The 17,578-nt window shown below is 38.4% G+C and overlaps 1 long non-coding RNA gene across 4 annotated transcripts in view; it reads right to left on the bottom strand.

Annotated features, from left to right (window-relative positions):
- Positions 1 to 246: 246 nt before the first annotated feature.
- The window catches only part of LOC141513230 (uncharacterized), a 46,125-nt gene continuing 28,793 nt past the window's right edge, over positions 247 to 17,578 (bottom strand). For 2 of the 4 annotated variants that reach the window (XR_012475739.1, XR_012475740.1), the window contains one exon: positions 247 to 6,521. This is a non-coding gene — a long non-coding RNA (uncharacterized LOC141513230). Of the gene's footprint in view, positions 6,522 to 12,911; positions 13,028 to 13,613; positions 14,217 to 17,578 lie in introns of those variants that run through there. The other 2 variants (XR_012475741.1, XR_012475742.1) reach the window with 2 other exon arrangements.

The raw sequence follows: 17,578 nt of genomic DNA, 5'->3' as shown, positions 1-17,578 counted from the left end.
GGAGTCAGGAGTACCTGGGTTCAAATCCAGTCTCAGACACTTAATAATTACCTAGCTGTGTGGCCTTGGGCAAGCTACTTAACCCCATTTGCCTTGCAAAAACATAAAAATAAACAAACAAACAAATAAATAAATACATGAACAAATTAAATAAATAAAACACTAATATGAATCTATAGGTATCTACATATATGTATGTATATATCTATATCTCCAATCCAGTAAATATTTAATAAGTACTGAATGCATCAGATACTATACTAAGTGCTGGGGATATAACTGATAAAAAAGAAAAATTGTCTCTGCCCTTAAGGAATTTATAATCTAAAGGGGAAAATAACACATAAAAAATGGCAAGTAAAATGAGGGAACCATAAGGAGATTAGGTGTCCTGCCATCCTGTTTCATAGAGTTGAAACCAGGCCACACAGCAGATGCAAAGTGGAGTGAGCTGAGTTCTGTTTCTGCCCTCTATAAAGTAAAATATTAGGATGGGTTTGATACTTAACCTCCAACTCTCCCAGAGGAAAGGAGGCTGAGAGAAGTCCTGTCAATCAAGGTTTGAAGTAGTGGTATGGTAGTGAGTTTAGAAGTGATGAGCTTATTATGGAGGGATCTTGTTCCATGAAGTTGAAATCATGTATACATATATAATTCTGTGAGCATATATAGATATTCACATACATATGCCCCCATACACACATATATATTTATATGGACAGACAGATAGTGAAAAACATAGACACCCAGAGATAGACAGATGATGGCATGAATATAGATGATACAAGCCAATATGATCTAAGTGGTATAAAAAAAACAAATAATGAACTGGTTATTAAGTATTTTTGTCTAATCCCTGGATGTTCTTTGTGGCTGGAATACACTTTCCTCACCTGTCTCTTGGAATCCCTAGCTGCGATCAAGAACTGAGTAAGAAAAAGTGACTAACCCAAGGTCATATAACCAGTCAGTTACACAGCTGAGATTTGAAATTTCTTCTAACTAAATTCAATGATCTTCCCACCTAATTGAAGTGAAATTGGTTGATATTACTTTATGTGGCCTATTCCTGGTAAAGGTAATATGAATTTCTTGTGATAACTCACATTTATATAGCACTTTCCTGAGATATTTCAAAGTCAAAACTAGGCACCTTCCTTCTTAAAACACATAGGTCATTTATCACCTTCAAAATGAGATAAAGCAAAGGAATATAGGTCAAAAAGTACTATTTAATGCAATTTGACAAAACACCATTTTTACAGTGGAGAGCTGGTTGATCCAGGGTGAAGATCAATCAAATCCCATTCCAATTCACTTGATAAAATTGCAGGATATAAAAGTAACAGAAACAGTTGAGAGGATGTATTCCTTTCAAACTTAAGGTACTTATTTACATATGGAAGGGTGTGGAAATGAACCAAAGCTTACAAGACAATGGGCTCCACCCCAAAGGATACCTTCACAAAGAATTTTTAAATGGGGAGCCTAGAGCTCCTCCAGTCAGTTTGAAGCTGTCTAGGTTATGAAAGAATCTAGATGAGAGTGTTCTTGTCCCCCTTCCTCCCTTTCCCTTTCCCCCAACTCCCCAACCTTGAAGTCTTTCATGATGCAGCAAAGGGAGAAGGGGATTTCTTTCTCTTCCACATCCCACTTCACTGCTATTGGCATCTGTGCAGCAGGATCACAGAGGAACTGTGGCGTTGAATGATGTCAGAGGGAGCAGCTGAGTCTGGCTCCTAGAATTCAGATCTTGCTGGTCCAGGGATGTGAGCTCTGGTTCTTTCTGAAGGCCAATACTTAAGCTGAGCAAAAGCTGTGACCACTGCCAAGTATCAGAAAAATGAGTCCAATCCTAGAGCAAACCCAAGGAGTCCAGGGGAGCAACTTGCTCAGGGTTCCCAGAAAGGATCTGCTCAAAAATAAAAAAAGACAACAACATTTGGGTCCTGCAGCATTAGAAATATGAGTTGCCTTGGCCTCATGTTCTCTACATTCACTAGAATACTCTTATTTATGGGTCTACTTTTTCCAGAGATACTATGTATATTTGTGGGAGGATCTGCCCCAGACTTATACTCTAAATACCTTTGCTTTAAGTTAATTGCACCCTCTGGCTGATTAGTGACAAGGTATAAACTGAATGATGTGGGCTTCTGACTTACAATAGAAGTGTACAGACTCATAGAATACCTTACCAGGAGTAGTGGTCTTCCAAGTGTGATTTGAGAAGGTAGTTCCCAAAAGGGCATTTCACTTTTGTTAATTTAGAGTACTTTGCTAAGTCTTTAGAGAATTACACACACAGCTCTCAGAATGCTTAGAGTTCAGTAGGGGAACATAATTTGTGTTAAAATAACTATAACAAATTAATATATGATAAGGACATGAAAGGTACAAATAACTATAAGTACAAGATGGCAAAGATCATTACGCCTTGTAAAGATCAAGGAGCCATGATATAATATTACTTGGCATCCCTTCTAAAGAAGTAGATTGAATTACAGTTGTGGATCTAGGTTTAGTCTCCAAACATGGCATTATTGTTTGATTCCCTCTTTGATGTTGTCTGTGTCTAGCTTCTGGAACAGCCAAAGACCCAATCTCTGTTCCCCCAGGAAGGTAATAGGGGAACACAGGCATGGCCTATGAACTCCAGACAGCCTTTCCCCAAAGATCAGTAGCAATTAGGGTCACAAATCACAAACTCCAAGAGAAAAAGCAGCACCAGAGTACTGCTCCAAGTTCCCAGGAATCTTATTTATTCTCCCACACAATGCAATAGCAACGCCCCCCCCCCCCCCCAAAAAAAGGTGGGATGACCTGATAAGCAAGGGTCAGTGAGATTTTCTTTAAGTACATTTCCTTTTTTCAGAACCAGATGTGGGAGGAGCCTCTAAAATCACCTACAATTCAGCTTCGGGTAAATTCCTCTGCCCTCCAGCCAAATGATCTTCCAAAAGGGGGCTTTTCAATTGAGGTTTAAAGTTCAAATTTGCATGCTAGCAGGTCAGTGGAGAACAGAAGGGAAGAGCAAAAACAATGTACATTTTCTTTTTTAAGCTTTATTTAAAGCTTAATTAATTAATTTATAATATTTATAATATATAATATATATTATTATATTTATAATATGTATTGCCCTATCCCATTTTCCATATTGCTAAAGGATCTACATTACCTTATCACTGGGAATACTGCAGTCTTTTTCAGAGGGTTCAGAATTTTCCTCTGCTGCTTCATTTCCCACTAGCTGCTCAGTTTGGTTTCTGCTCTTCAACATCAAGCTTTTCCCCCAGGATAAACTCATCACCAGAAATTTCATTATCATAGAGATTTCTTCAGTTTTGTGTCTCCTCAGTACTCTTCTTTGCCTCTCCAAGCATATTGGAGGGCTGGGGGATGGAGCAAAAACTCCACCCAAAGCCTCCAAAGAGCTCTCCTATTAGACTGCAAGTTCCTTGTAGGTAGGGACTGTCTTTTTCTTAGCATTGTGGTGCTTAATATACACATACAGACTTAATGAAGAGATTAATTGTCTTTGAAACCTATATAGAATGTATATTAATTTACAATACTTCAAACCAAGAATTAGAGGACTGATTTTCTGTAGAGAATAAAAGGCAAAAAGGAAAATAATCCTAAACATTATTCAGTTTCTTATGCTTCATAAAGAGGAAGATGGCTGAGCTGAGTCTTCTGGATTGAACTCTTTGCTTACTGAATACTTATGTCTTTGTAAAGATGGCTCAAAATTTCTATTTCCCTCTAGGATTTAGTATTGTGTTCTGGACTTTGCAGCCTCAAATAAATAAATACCTATTATTCAATTGATGTGGAAGAGTTTGATTTTTTCTGTGATGAATCACTAATCAATCCAGTAATGTAGGTGTAAAAGAAAAAAAGAGATTTATTAAGAAGTCATTACAACAGAAAGAGATAGAGAAAGTTAAGCAATCTAAGAGATCCTTAAAGGTCATGTGGGTTTAGGTGAGGTAGATTAACCAGGCATAAAAAGTAGGAAGGAAAAAGAGGCTTTAGCAAGATGCATGCCCCTCAGGGTCCATGAGAAAGGCAATCTTTTGGGAGTGGTCCAAATGGAGCTTTGGAGAGTTTGCCTTTTGGGAGTAGTAGGGGGTCTTATATTGAAGAGATTGCTTCTGGTCAGGGATCTTTATAGGAAGTGACTTAAAATGACAGTGGTTCCTGCCCTAATATAGCATCAAACTTGACCCATCAAGGAAAGCATGGCCAAAGTCAAAGTAAAAAGTCAAGAGAAACTATTTTAACAGTGCAGAGGCTACAAGGATCAGTAAGATTGCAGGATTTTAACTGTGCAAAAAGATTTCACAATTTGTTTCCAATTAACAATATTTCCTATGCCCATAATTCCCTGAATCATGGTTTTCTAACTGGGGGAGGTTAGGTGGTGTAGTGGATAAAGCACTGGCCTTGGAGTCAGGAGTACCTGAGTTCAAATCCTGCCTCAGACACTTAATAATTACCTAGTTGTGTGGCCTTGAGCAAGCCACTTAACCCTACTGCCTTGCAAAAAAAAAAAAAATGGTTCTGATGTTCGACAACACCAGAGACTTTGATATCAATGATTTCCTAACTGGAGATGAAGGTACTAGACTGATAATGGAGAATATCTTTTCCTGAAATATAAAATTAAAGTTAGAGACAGACATACCCAGTCTAATGTGAAAAGCAGTATTATACATATAGAAAAGGGTAATGACTTTGTAGACAGAGTACTCCTGAGTTGAATTCCATTCTGCTACTGTGAAATCATTTAACCTCTATGGGACTTTTGTTTTTTCACCTATGAAATAGGAGTTTGATGAGATGATCTCTACTGGTCCTTCCAGGTGTAAATTCTATGGTTTTAGGATGTAATTAACTGGTTTCTTGAAAACAGAATGTTAGAAGCATGGAATGACTTACAGGATCTGATGTTGAGAAAGGGAGTAGAACCAAGAGAACAATGAACAACATTATAAGGTGAACAACCTTGATGGAAGCAACTCCTCTCAGCAGTTCAGAGAGCTAGTATTACATCAGTTATGGACTATATTATCCCCATCCAGAGGAAGAAAAACAAAACAAAACAAAACAGAACACATGTATATACACACACACACACACACACACACACACTCACCCCTCCAGAATATGATGAACGCATTATTAACTCTTATATATCGCTTTCCCTTAATCCTAATTCCTCATACTGAAAATAACTATTCTGTAACCATATTTATCATAATATGTATGTACCATGTTAATCTGACTGTTCACCACTGAGGGGAGGTGGATGGGAAGGGAGGGTGGATGGAAATTTGAAAATATGCATGTACATATGGATGAAAATAAATAAATAAATAAATAAAAGTTTTAAAATAAAAAAGAAAACAGAATGTTAAACCAGTTCCATAGTGAGAAAGGAAATAGCCCTAGTTTGGTTTGCTCTTATTCAGTTATTTTCAATTGTACCCCTATCCTTCATAACTCCATTTAGGCTTTTCTTTGCAAAGATACTGGTGTGGTTTGTGATTTCCTTCTCCAGCTCATTTTACAGTTGAGGAAACTAAGACAAAAAGGGTTAACTGACTTTCTCAGAACCACACAGCTAGCTAGTGAATAAGGTGAGATTTGAACTCAATCCACTAAGCCACCAAGCTGCCTTTCTACTGAATTTATTTTTCCTCTTAGGAATGTAGTCTAGACCAGAGGTATCCAAAGCAGAGGGCCTAGGCATTAGCCCAGGGGACTATCTTGATCCCAAGGGGTGTGTGATAACTAACTTGAGAAGGTGAGAGGATAGGGAGCCTTTTATTCTCACCATTCAGGGTTATATTCAACACAATCAAACCTACTGGGATTCCCTCCATCCCCAACTTCAGCTTCAGCCCTTCTAAGCCTTCAAGGGCAACTAAACTAACTTCTACTGACAGCCTTTGAGAAAGTTCTCCCAACTATTCTTTTCCCCAGCCCCAATTCAGTGTGGCTGACACCCCTCTAGCTATTCTTGAGACTTTGGGGTGTGGCTGAATTTCTGGGATGCTTCTATAAGAAGAGGTAGAGAAGCACCCTACAAAATGAAAATAGAATTTTAACAGTGCAGAGAATCTACCAATTCAATCAATAAACATTTATTAAGCACCTTCTAAACTTCTCTATGGAAATACAAATAAGAAATTTGTATGTCTGATATGAATTTCCTTAGGAATGGAAAGCTAGTAAAGTTGCTGAAAGAAAATGATTACCTATTAAGGTCAGAGTCTTTAATAAACCAAGGTATTTGCCACTTACTAACTGTGTGACCTTGGGCAAGTCACTTAACCCTGATTGCCTCTGCTCATTCAGGGCCATCTCCAATCATCCTTATTCATACCTGATCACTGGACCCAGACAACTGGAGGAGAAAGTGAGACTGGTGACTTAGCATAGCATCCCCTCACTCAAATCCAATTCATGTGCTTGTCATGGCATCACCTCCCTGATGTCATGGTCATCTTCTAGAACGAAGAACAAACAATCAATCATCATCAATCAACCATTATCTCTATTTATCAGAAAAGCTCTGCAACTATGCTCCATTTCATTTGCTGCTCTCTGATCATCTTCTCCTTATGATCAGATCTGTTGGCCTGGAGAAGCTTCTGTCCTGAAGAGCCACTATCCTGATTGGTGACTATCTCTCAGAGCCAATCATTCTGAAAAGCCCTAACTTCCTTTCACTCCATTCCCTTTTCTCCTCACACCTCCTCTAGTTTGCTCATCAACAATGATCTCTCATCTCTAACCTCTCCTCTGTGAGTACCCTTTCCTCTTCTCCTTTCTAAAATCTGATATGATCAAATCAAGTCCTTTGGTGAGTGTCTGCTATTGGGAGAGATGAGAATTTCAGTTCTCAGCCTGTTCCTTTTAAGACTCTCCAAGGGGGAGTCCTCTCTGAGTCTTTCTTTGGGACTTCTCAGGCGCAATCCCCTTTGGGGCTCTCCAAAGGATTCCCCACTAGGGACTCTCTATGAGCCAGTCCCTAATCAACATTGGTCAAGTTTCAAGTTTGCTTAGAGTATTGAGTCAACTTTTAAAATCCAGAGATAAGCTAGATATTGATCTACCAATCCTCTTTAGTTTGCTGAAAGAAAAGACTAGGAAGACATGAAAGGACTGGGCAGTATTTCCTTTCCTCATTCCCAACTTGCTATTGTAGACTTATAGGATTTTTCCATTGGGTGAGATCCAGGACTTTTTTGGTTGACCTGAGTTACCTTACTTGCAATGGGAAGAGCTCCTTCACTACACTGTCTGGTTCATATTCTCCCATATATATCTTCTCTGATTTCTGTTTTGCTATGATATGGCTATGTGTGTTCATTGTGGAATTGATATTAGGTGGGGAAGGGAGTTCCCCCTCTCCCCCAAAATGAAGAAGTTCTTGCAATATATATATATATATATATACAAAGGCTCTTGGCTCTGATTTGACTAAGGGCAGCCTGAAGTAAAAAGTCCAGTCTTTCTATAATTTTCCATTTTCTCACTCTGCTAGTCATTGATTGTCTTCTCTCAGTAATTGTTTAATAATTCTGTTTTTTTTAATTATTTTAGGCAATGTGTTAAGTGATTTGCCCAAGGTCACACAGCTAGGCAATTATTAAGTATCTGAGGTCAAATTTGAACCCAGGTCCTCCTGACTCCAGGGCTGTTGCTCTATCCACTGTACCACCTAGCTGCCCTCTCTGTTTCTTTTTAAGGGAGAAATTGACCTTCTGTTCCTACCCAGTGCTGTTCTATTGGGTTCTGCTAGAAGCTCTCTGTGGTAACAGAGGGATTTCTCTTCTATTCATAAAACAGTAATTTTTGACTTCCTGATTACTACCCTGGTCCAAGATGATACAAAGGAAAGAGCTCTGGGATTTGGAGTTCTAGGACCTGGATTTCAATCCTAATTCTTACAGGTTATTATTGATATAACCTTGGGCAAGTCACTTTACTCCAATGAATTTCAGGTTTCCTTACCATAAAATGAGGGAATTGGGTATAGCCTGAGCTGAGTGACTAGTTGTAAAAACAGCCTAATTAGCATCTCAGGATGATATTAATATTATATATATATTATATTTATGTATATATGTGGTTTTACATTTTACTACCAAAAAAGAAATACCAGATCACCATGAATGTAGGCTCCAAGGCCCCAATCAAGGTAAGTAACCACACCTCAAGAGAAATTCCAGTTTCTGCTTGACCTAAATAGAGTATGAAACAAGGGGTGGGGGGTGGGGTGTCACTGTTAGTCATTGTTAGAGCACAGGTCCCAGAACTCTATTACAAAGTTGTAATGACACCTTAACCACTGAATATTAAAACTAAACATCATTTTATTTGCAACCTTCTTTCTTCTTCTTCTTCTTCTTCTTCTTCTTCTTCTTCTTCTCCTTCTTCTTCTTCTTCTCTCTCTCTCCTTTTGTTTTCTTCTTATTGATCTACCAGCCTCAAATTTATCCCTACTCCAATCTATCATCTATTCAACTGTCAAATAGATTTTCCTAAATTTGAAGGTCATGACACTTTGCCATTGAATAAACTTCAATGGCACCCTTTTACCTTCAGGATCAAGTATGGAATCCTCTGGTTGACTTTTAAAACTTTGATTACAGGGTGGCTAGGTGGTGCAGTGGATAGAGCCTTGGAGTCAGGAGTACCTGAGTTCAAATCCGGCCTCAGACACTTAATAATCACCTAGCCTTGTGGCCTTGGTCAAGTCACTTAACCCCCTTGCCTTGCAAAAAAAAAAACTTTGATTACATTGCCAGTTTTACTATTTACTTATTTCCTTCACCAGAGTCTGAGAACTAGTGACATTAGCCTCCTTGCTGGTCTTCTCAAGAAACACTCCATATTGCAATATTCACTGGCTTTCTACTCCCCATTCTGTAATTCTCCCCCCCTCAATTTTGTGTTCTAGCTTCCCTGACTTCCTTCAAGGCTTAGCTTTAAATACCTACCTCCCCAAAAAAGCCATTATCAATGACCCCTCTTCCCCTTTTAATGGTAGTGCCTTCCCATTGTTGATTATATCTAATTAATTCTGCCTATATCGTGTTTATAAATTGTTTGCATGTTGTTCCTCCATTGGACTGTGAGCTCCCAGTTCTAGACCAGCACATAGTAAACCTTTATTAATTTGACTTTCTCTTTAGCCCAGTGACATTGTAAACTAGACCTCATCACACTAAGGTGTGAAGGAAACCTTGCCTTTAGCCACCAGTGGTTGACTGGGGCTAGATGGGCAATTAGGTGTATCTTCTCAAGGCTTCTCAGGTCTTTAAGAAAGTAGAATGCTAGTGGACCAGTGGAATAGATTTGGTGTAAAAGCAGGAGATGATTATAGTATAGTAATCTGCTGTTTGATAAACCCAAAGAATCTGGCCATTGGGATAAAAACTCCCTCTTTGATAAAAATTGCTGGGAAAATTGGAAGTTAGTATGGAAGAAACTTAGATTAGACCAACACTTCACACCCTTTTATCAAGATAAGATCCACATGGTTACAGGACATAGACATAAAAAAAAATACTATAAACAAATTAGAAGATCAAGGACTAGTCTACCTGTCAGATCTATGGAAAGGGGAGCAGTTTATGACTACGGAAGAGTTGGAGAACATCACCAAAAACCAATTAGATGATTTCGATTACATTAAATTAAAAAGCTTTTGCACAGATAAAACCAATGTAACGAAGATCAAAAGAAATGTAGTAAATTGCAAAACAATCTTTACAACTAATGATTCTGACAAAGGACTCAGTTCTAAAATATACAGAGAACTGAGTCATATTTTTAAAACAAAAAGCCATTCCCCAATTGACAAATGGTCAAAGGATATGCAAAGGCAATTTACAGGAGGAGATCAAAGCAATCCATAGCCATATGAAAAAATGCTCTAAATCAATAATTATTAGAGAAATGCAAATTAAAGCTTCTCTGAGGTACCACCTCACACCTCTCAGATTGGCCAATATAACCAGGAAGGATAATGATCATTGTTGGAAGGGTTGTGGGAAATCTGGGACACTAATGCATTGTTGGTGGAGATGTGAACTCATCCAACCCTTCTGGAGAGCTATTTGGAACTATGCCCAAAGGGCAACAAAAATGTGCATACCCTTTGACCCAGCAATACCACTACCGGGTCTATACACTGAAGAGATGATGAAAAAGGGTAAAAACATTACTTATACAAAAATATTTATAGCAGCCCTGTTTGTGGTGGCAAAGAATTGGAAATCAAGTAAATGTCCTTCAATTGGGGAATGGTTTAGCAAACTGTGGTATATGTATGTCATGGAACACTATTGTTCTATTAGAAATCAGGAGGGATGGGATTTCAGGGAATCCTGAAGGGATTTGCATGAGCTGATGCTGAGTGAAATGAGCAGAGCCAGAAAAACACTGTACACCCTAACAGCAACATGGGAGTGATGCTCAACCTTGAAGGACTTGCTCATTCCAACAGTGCAACAATCGGAAACAATTTTGGGCTGTCGGCAAAGGAGAGTGCCATCTGTATCCAGATAAGGAGCTGTGGAGTTTGAACAAAGTTCAAAGACTATTCCCTTTAATTTAGAAAAAAACAGATATCTTATTGTCTGATCTTGTCACCTCTTAGACTTCTCTTCTCTTCTTTAAGGATATGATTTCTCTCTCATCACACCCAATTTGGATCAAGGTACAACATGGAAACAAAGTAAAGACTGACAAGAGAGCTTTCCGTGGGGTGTGTGGGGGGAAACAAGATTGGGGGGAAAATTGTAAAACTCAAATAATATCTTTAATAAAAATAAATTTAAAAAAAACTAAAAAAAAAGAAAGTAGAGTGCTGGAAAAAGTATGAGCAGCTCCTGGTACTGGGCTCACTAAGAGTGAGAACACCTAACCTTTCCACCCAATACTAGAGTCACCTCCAGCCCAGACCTCCTCCCTCTTAATATATTTAAGCAACAATGGGAATGATTTGCTAATACTAATAATTAGCATTTACATATCTCCTGGGCAGGTGGCACAGAGGATAGAGTACTACATCTGAAGTCCAAAAAACTCATTTTCTTGAGTTCAAATCTAGTATCAGACACACTTAGTAGCTGGGCAAGTCTCTAAATCTTGTTTGCCTCAACTGAGAAGGAAATGACAAACCACTCCAGTATCTTTGCTAAGAAAACCCCCCAAGTAGAATCACAAATTAAAAAAAGTGAACAATATAGACCCACTATGTACTGAGCACTAAAGATACAAAAAGAAGTAAAGAAGTGTCTCTGCCCTTAAGGTACTAACAATCCAATGGGTAAACAACATATAAACAAATATATACAAAGCAAACTATATACAAGATAAATAGTTAATAATTAACAGAGAGAAGGCACTGGATTAAGAAGGCTGGAAAAGGCTTCCTATCATCCCTATACACACTCAATAAACTAGAATAGTGTTATAATGCCTCCAATACCAAGTGCTGTGTATGGCATTCAAAGCCCTCCATTACTTAGCCTGCCTTTCCAATCTTCTTAAAGTTTACTCTTCAACTGACCTCCTCAATGACAAGACAGTCCATTTCTCAGCTCTGGACATTCTCCCAAACTGTCCCCCAGGCCTGAAATGCTCCCTTCCCCTGAATTCCCTGGCTTCTGTAAAATCCCAACTAAAATCAGGAGGCCTTCCCCAACCTCTCTTAATTCAAATGCCTTCCCACAGTTAATTATTCTCTATTTATCCTGTATATAGCTTGCTTTGTACATATTTGTTTGCATAGTGTCCCGCCCCCATTAAATTGGCAGGGACTGTTTTTTGCCTCTTTTTGTATTGATTAGCAGAATGTAGGGCAAAAAAGAAGTGTTTATTGATTGACCCATTGTAGAAGGCCTTTTCAATCTTCAGGATGACCTTGGGAAATAGGTGATTTTTTTTGTTATACCCATTTTACAGAATGCCACAGTAAATCAACCAGAAGTTAAATGAGTTGCCTAAGGTCACATAATAAGGTGTCTGAGGCTAGTTCTGAATCCATGCCTGATTCCTGGCCAGAAATTTATCCTTTTTTGCTACTTTGCTGCCTCTTTTTTTTTGTTGTTGTTGTTTTTGCAAGCAATTGAGGGGAGGGGAAGGGAGTTTAAGTGACTTGCCCAAGGACATGCAGTTAAGTATTAAGTGTCTAAGGCTGAATTTGAACTCTGATCATCCTGATTACAGGGTCAGTGCTCTATCAATTGTACCACCAAGCTACCCCCCTTTGTTGCCTCTTTTTACACAGGACTTTGCCTTAGAACACTGCATTTGTACTTTAACTCCTTAGAAAGACATCTTGATTTATATAGTTAGTAAGAATAATTACTTTAAATGGAAAGTTAAGAAAAGAACTGGAAACAAAAGCAACTGCTCATTGATTAGAGAATTTAGAACAAACTGTGGTATATAGAAGAAATAGAATGGTATTGTGCAGTGAGAAATTATAAATGTGAGGAATTCTTAGAAATAAGTATGAGCTGATGTAAATTAAAAACCAAAAGAACAATTTCCTTAGTGACTATAATAATGTGAATCAAAAGAGCATTAAAATACCCAATCATGGTCCTAGAGAATGGATTATGAAATGCATCTCCCTCCTAATAAGAGCCTGGGGAAGTGGGGAGAGAAGACTACAGGGGCAGGAGGTAGTCACAGAGCAAGCATTTATTAAGTATGTTCCAAGCACTGGGATAATCACTGGGGATGCAAAGAAAAACCAAAAAAACCCAGGTCCCTGCTCTCAAGGAGCTCCCAGACTAAAGGAGCTTTGTACAGACAAGATGCAGACAGTGTAAACAGGAGGTCATTTCTGAGGGAAGGCACCAGCAGGGACATACCTGGTCCAGCGGGATTCCTGCATCAGTTCCTTTTGCTTCACTGTTTTTCTTTGTTCAAAGAGAGGTTTCAATGCCAGGTGGGGGAAGGGGTGGAGTAAGGAAGACAGAGGTTGACTCTAGAAATCATTGTGATATAAAAACAAGTGATACCAATAAAGCTTATTAAAAGTAAATAAGCGATAGGGAATGGATCAGTGAATTCTGATAGAGGAGATTCCCCCTACCGAGGCAGGTTGGCACCTTCTTTGCAATTTATCGTCTTGGGGAGTTTCCTAGAGCTCCTTTCAAGAGACTAGAAAATATCAGACGTGGTACTTGAACCCAGGGCTCCCTAGCTCATTGGCCAGCTCTCAATTTACCAAACCACTTTGCCCAAATAAATAAACAAATGAATGAATGAATAATGGATGAAGAAACAAACTATATAAATAAGAATAGTAAAACAGAAAACTACCAGAACAGGTTTTAAAGAGTTCCTTTCCTCCTCAGTTCCCCTCCCCTCCCTCCCTTCCCTACTCCTTGGCTTCTCTTCTTCACCCAGACTCTTCTCCCTCCTTCCCCCCCCCTTCTTTTTCCCTGATTTCCTTCCTTCTCCCTTCCCACACAACCCCCTTCTCTCCCCTCCCATTTCCTCTTCTTCCTTCTCCTCTTCCTTCCTCCTCCTCCCCTCCCTTCTCCTCTCTGAAGCTTCCCTAGTTGCACCTGGATTGTTGGTGTTCTCTGGGTCTCTTTCTTTTTCTCCTTGGGGCATGCATGATCTGCCAGACTCCTCTCTCATCTGAGGATCTGCTTTGTGCTACTTATTCCTAGAATGGTTTGGTAGCACTTGCCTCGTTCAGCAAGATTTCCTAGTAACAGCTCTGATTCTAGACTAGAATCTTAACACTTGAAAGATGAACTCGAAAGTCCTTTCCAACTCTAAAATGTTTTGAAGGAAAAAAAAAACATACTATTGACAAAATATAGCCATTAAACTGCATAGCTAAAGTCTTCAGGCATTCTTTTTTTTTAATAGGGTTTTATTGATGTCTGTTTCTTGCATCAGCATTATAATACTAAATACCCCTCCTCTTCTCCCTCGCCAAAGCCATCCCATATCATATAACAAATAGCATTTTTTAAGTCTCAGACTTATAGTTTTATAGTCTAGCCTCTAGACATATATATTGTTTCTTAAAAGTGGCTAAACCTTTATTCTGACCATTTTTTTAATATAGCTATACAGAATTTTAGGCATTTTGAAACTATGATAGAATGGTTTCTTCACAGAATGCATATTTAATTTGGCCAGAAATAGACTGAAATATAATTGAGATGCAGATGTTTTATTGTTTTATGCATATATATATATATATATATATATATATTTATAATATATAAATAAGGAAGAGAACAAAGAAGAAACATCCAAAGAAAGTAAAGGTAGATGTTGTAATGATCCCTGGGGAAAGGTGGAAAGCTGCCTCTATGCCTTTGGAACGGGTTGGTGATTAGAGGGTTAGAGAACAGGAAATTGTAGAGAAATGGGACTTTTTGAAGTCCTGGAAGGAAAGAAGGATCTGTATAGTGAGCTAGGTGCAACCCAGAAAACACAGATACCTCTGTGTTTAAAAAAACAGGAAGTAGTCTGACACCTTTTATGAGTCTCATTACACATATTGTCCATCATGTCTCCTGCACCTTCTCCCTTTCTCTACTTTTCCTTCATCACCTCTTGCCTGACTTGTTGACATAGCCTCCTAATTTGTCTACCCCATAATCCATCCTCCACCCAGTTGCTAAAGTGATTTTCTTAAAGCACAAGAATGACCATGTCACTCCCTATTTAAAAAACTCCAGTAGTCCCTATAGTTTATAGAAATTTTTTTTTTTAATAACTATTGCTTTTAAGGGGTTTTTAAGCCCTTCACAACCTGATCCCAACCTACCTTTCTAACCTTTACTAAATCAATAACTGGTAATACATTACTCCTCTTCCTGAATGATATAGTCCAAACAGGCGCCATCTTCCATTTCTATACCTTTTACATTAACTCCTGGAATGTGCTCTCTCCTCACCTCTATCTCTCTTAGAATCCGTTTCTTCCTTCAGGAAGGAAGAGAAAAGCGAATAAACATGATATAACACAATATACCAGCTACTATGCTGAGCATGGTACAGATATTACCTCATTTGATCCTCAGAACAAGTCTGACAGGTAGATGCTATTATTACCACCATTTTATAGATGAGGAAACTGAAGCAAATAGTGACTGGTCTAGGGTCATATAACTAATAAGTGGCTGAGGCTGGATTTTAATTCAAATCTGCCTTCTTGATTCCAGGGCCAAGATTTTATCCATTATAGTGCCTAAATATGACTAAACTCAGTTAACTTATAACCCACATGAAGCATTTCTTTATTTTCCAGCTACTAGTATCTCACATCATTAACATATTTATTTGGTATGTACTTACAGGAGAGAGATGAATTGGACTACAGTCCCATTAGAGTTACATATGCACCTGTTGTCTCCTCTTTGATAGAATGTAAGCTTCTCTAGGATAGGAGCTGTTTCATTTTTATCTTTGTACAGCATCATGTGCTTAATAAATATTTGTTGGCTGATTGAGTAATTGATGGACACCTTTCCCTTAAAATTCAGTTGTAGTTATTGTTAACATAACAGATTACTAGGATCATAGGAACATGTGTGGAGAATGGTAAGGACTCTCACAAGTCACTTATCTAATTCTTTCCTTCTACAAATGTGGAAACTAAGGCCCAGGGGCAGATAGGTGGCATAGTGGATAAAGCACCAATCCTGGAGTCAGGACCTCTGACATTTTATAGCTGTGTGACCCTGCTCAAATCACTTAACCCCAATAGCTTTCCCCGCAAAAAAAACAAACAAATTGAGGCCCAGGGAGGTTAAATGTTTTATCTAAGATCAAACAGATAGTGAGTTTCAGAGACAGAACTCAAACTGATCCTTTGCCTCTTGACTCCAGATGCCTTTTAACTGTATTAACCATTTGGCATAAATTTTTTTTTTCGGGTTTTTTTTGTAAGGCAGTGGGGTTAAGTGGCTGCCCAAGGTCAAGCGGCTAGGTAATTATTAAGTGTCTGAGGTTGGATTTGAACTCAGGTACTCCTGATTCCAGGGCCAGTGCTCTATCCATTATGTCACCTAGCCACCCCCATTAGGCATAATTTTAAGAAGAATCTATCTACATTAGAAAGGATGGCTTGGGTAACCTATTTTGTTCCCAGTTTCTATGGTTCTGTGGTTCTATTATGATTCACAAAATTCTTTACTGTCACCTTTATTAAGTATTCTATGTATCAATACCACAGGATAATGTTCTTCCCATTTTACAGCTGAGAAAAATGAGGTACATCAAATAACTTGCTCAACATCACACAGCACACATTGTAATTGGAATTCATGTCTTGAATCAATGAGAGTTCCTGTCACACAGTGTGCCTTTTTTGTTACAGAATGCCATATATCTTCCTGTTTATTGAACATTTGTGGAGATTGAACAAGACGTTCCATGGTATTATATAAATAGTAAAACACTAGTTTCTCAAGAAAATTATTTTCTTTCAGTATGGTTAATTGCAGATGTGCTAGATGAAATATTAGGCAACAAGCTAAAAGACATTAGAATACTTTGCAAGGCAGAGATTCCAAACTCTTTTGTCTCCATTGACAGGTTGATACAGAGGAATATGCTCTAGGGTTCATTTCTCATCTTACTCCATACCCTACTGAGTTCATCTAAGTAGAGAGAATCTACCAATTTCAAAAGGAATTCTAATCTCTGTAGGAATTCTATAGATACCTTTTAAAATCCCCCAAACTAAAACTGTTCTTGGTGTTTTAATACAAATTCCCCAGAAGCATTAAATGTTAAAACTGAAACACAAGCATAGCCATATACAAGAAGTGTTAGAAATCTTTCAGGATTTTGCCAAGGGATACCTCTATGAGATAGGATAAGAAACTGTGGCATAGACACTAACTACTGGACTTATGTCAGTTCTACTCTTTTTGATAATATTTGCCATAATTACATTATGGCTTCTTGTTTTCTGATCAAGCAGAATAAATGGGGTGAGGGTGAGAGCTAATAAGTGGGTAGAAGTAGGTGAAAATAAGATTACCACTGTCAGGGCAGATGGGGCAATATGGTGCTAAATGAGGTAGGACCAAATAGTTGTGGATTATCTCTACTCTTAAGGGAGGCAACTCCTGAGATGTGCTGAGGACTATACTGGATAAACATGAAATAGACCTTGCCCTCAAGAAGATTACATTTTATTGGAGGAGATACAGGATAGATGTGTGTGTGTGTGTGTGTGTGTGTATGTGTGTGTATGTATATGTGTGAGTGTATACATATGAAGACCCTAGCTTAAAAAGTCCAAGGTCTCCCCACTGTAACCAGGGTTATCTCCAGTCATCCTGATCCCTATCTGACTGATGGACCCACAGTGAGGCTGCTGACTTTGTGGAATCCTCCCTCACTTAAATCCAATTCAATTGCATGTCATGGCATCACCTTCCTGTCATCATGGTCCTCTTCAAGAAAGGAGGACAAATAATAACAACATAAATACACACAGGATATATTCAAAATGAATACAAAATAGCTTTAAGTGGAAGTTTTCTACCAACTA

This window comes from Macrotis lagotis, chromosome 2 (genome assembly GCF_037893015.1).
Source record: "Macrotis lagotis isolate mMagLag1 chromosome 2, bilby.v1.9.chrom.fasta, whole genome shotgun sequence".
Lineage (NCBI taxonomy): Eukaryota > Metazoa > Chordata > Mammalia > Peramelemorphia > Peramelidae > Macrotis > Macrotis lagotis.
Note: the sequence above shows the minus strand (reverse complement) of the source record. Positions and strands in the feature narration are given on the sequence as shown.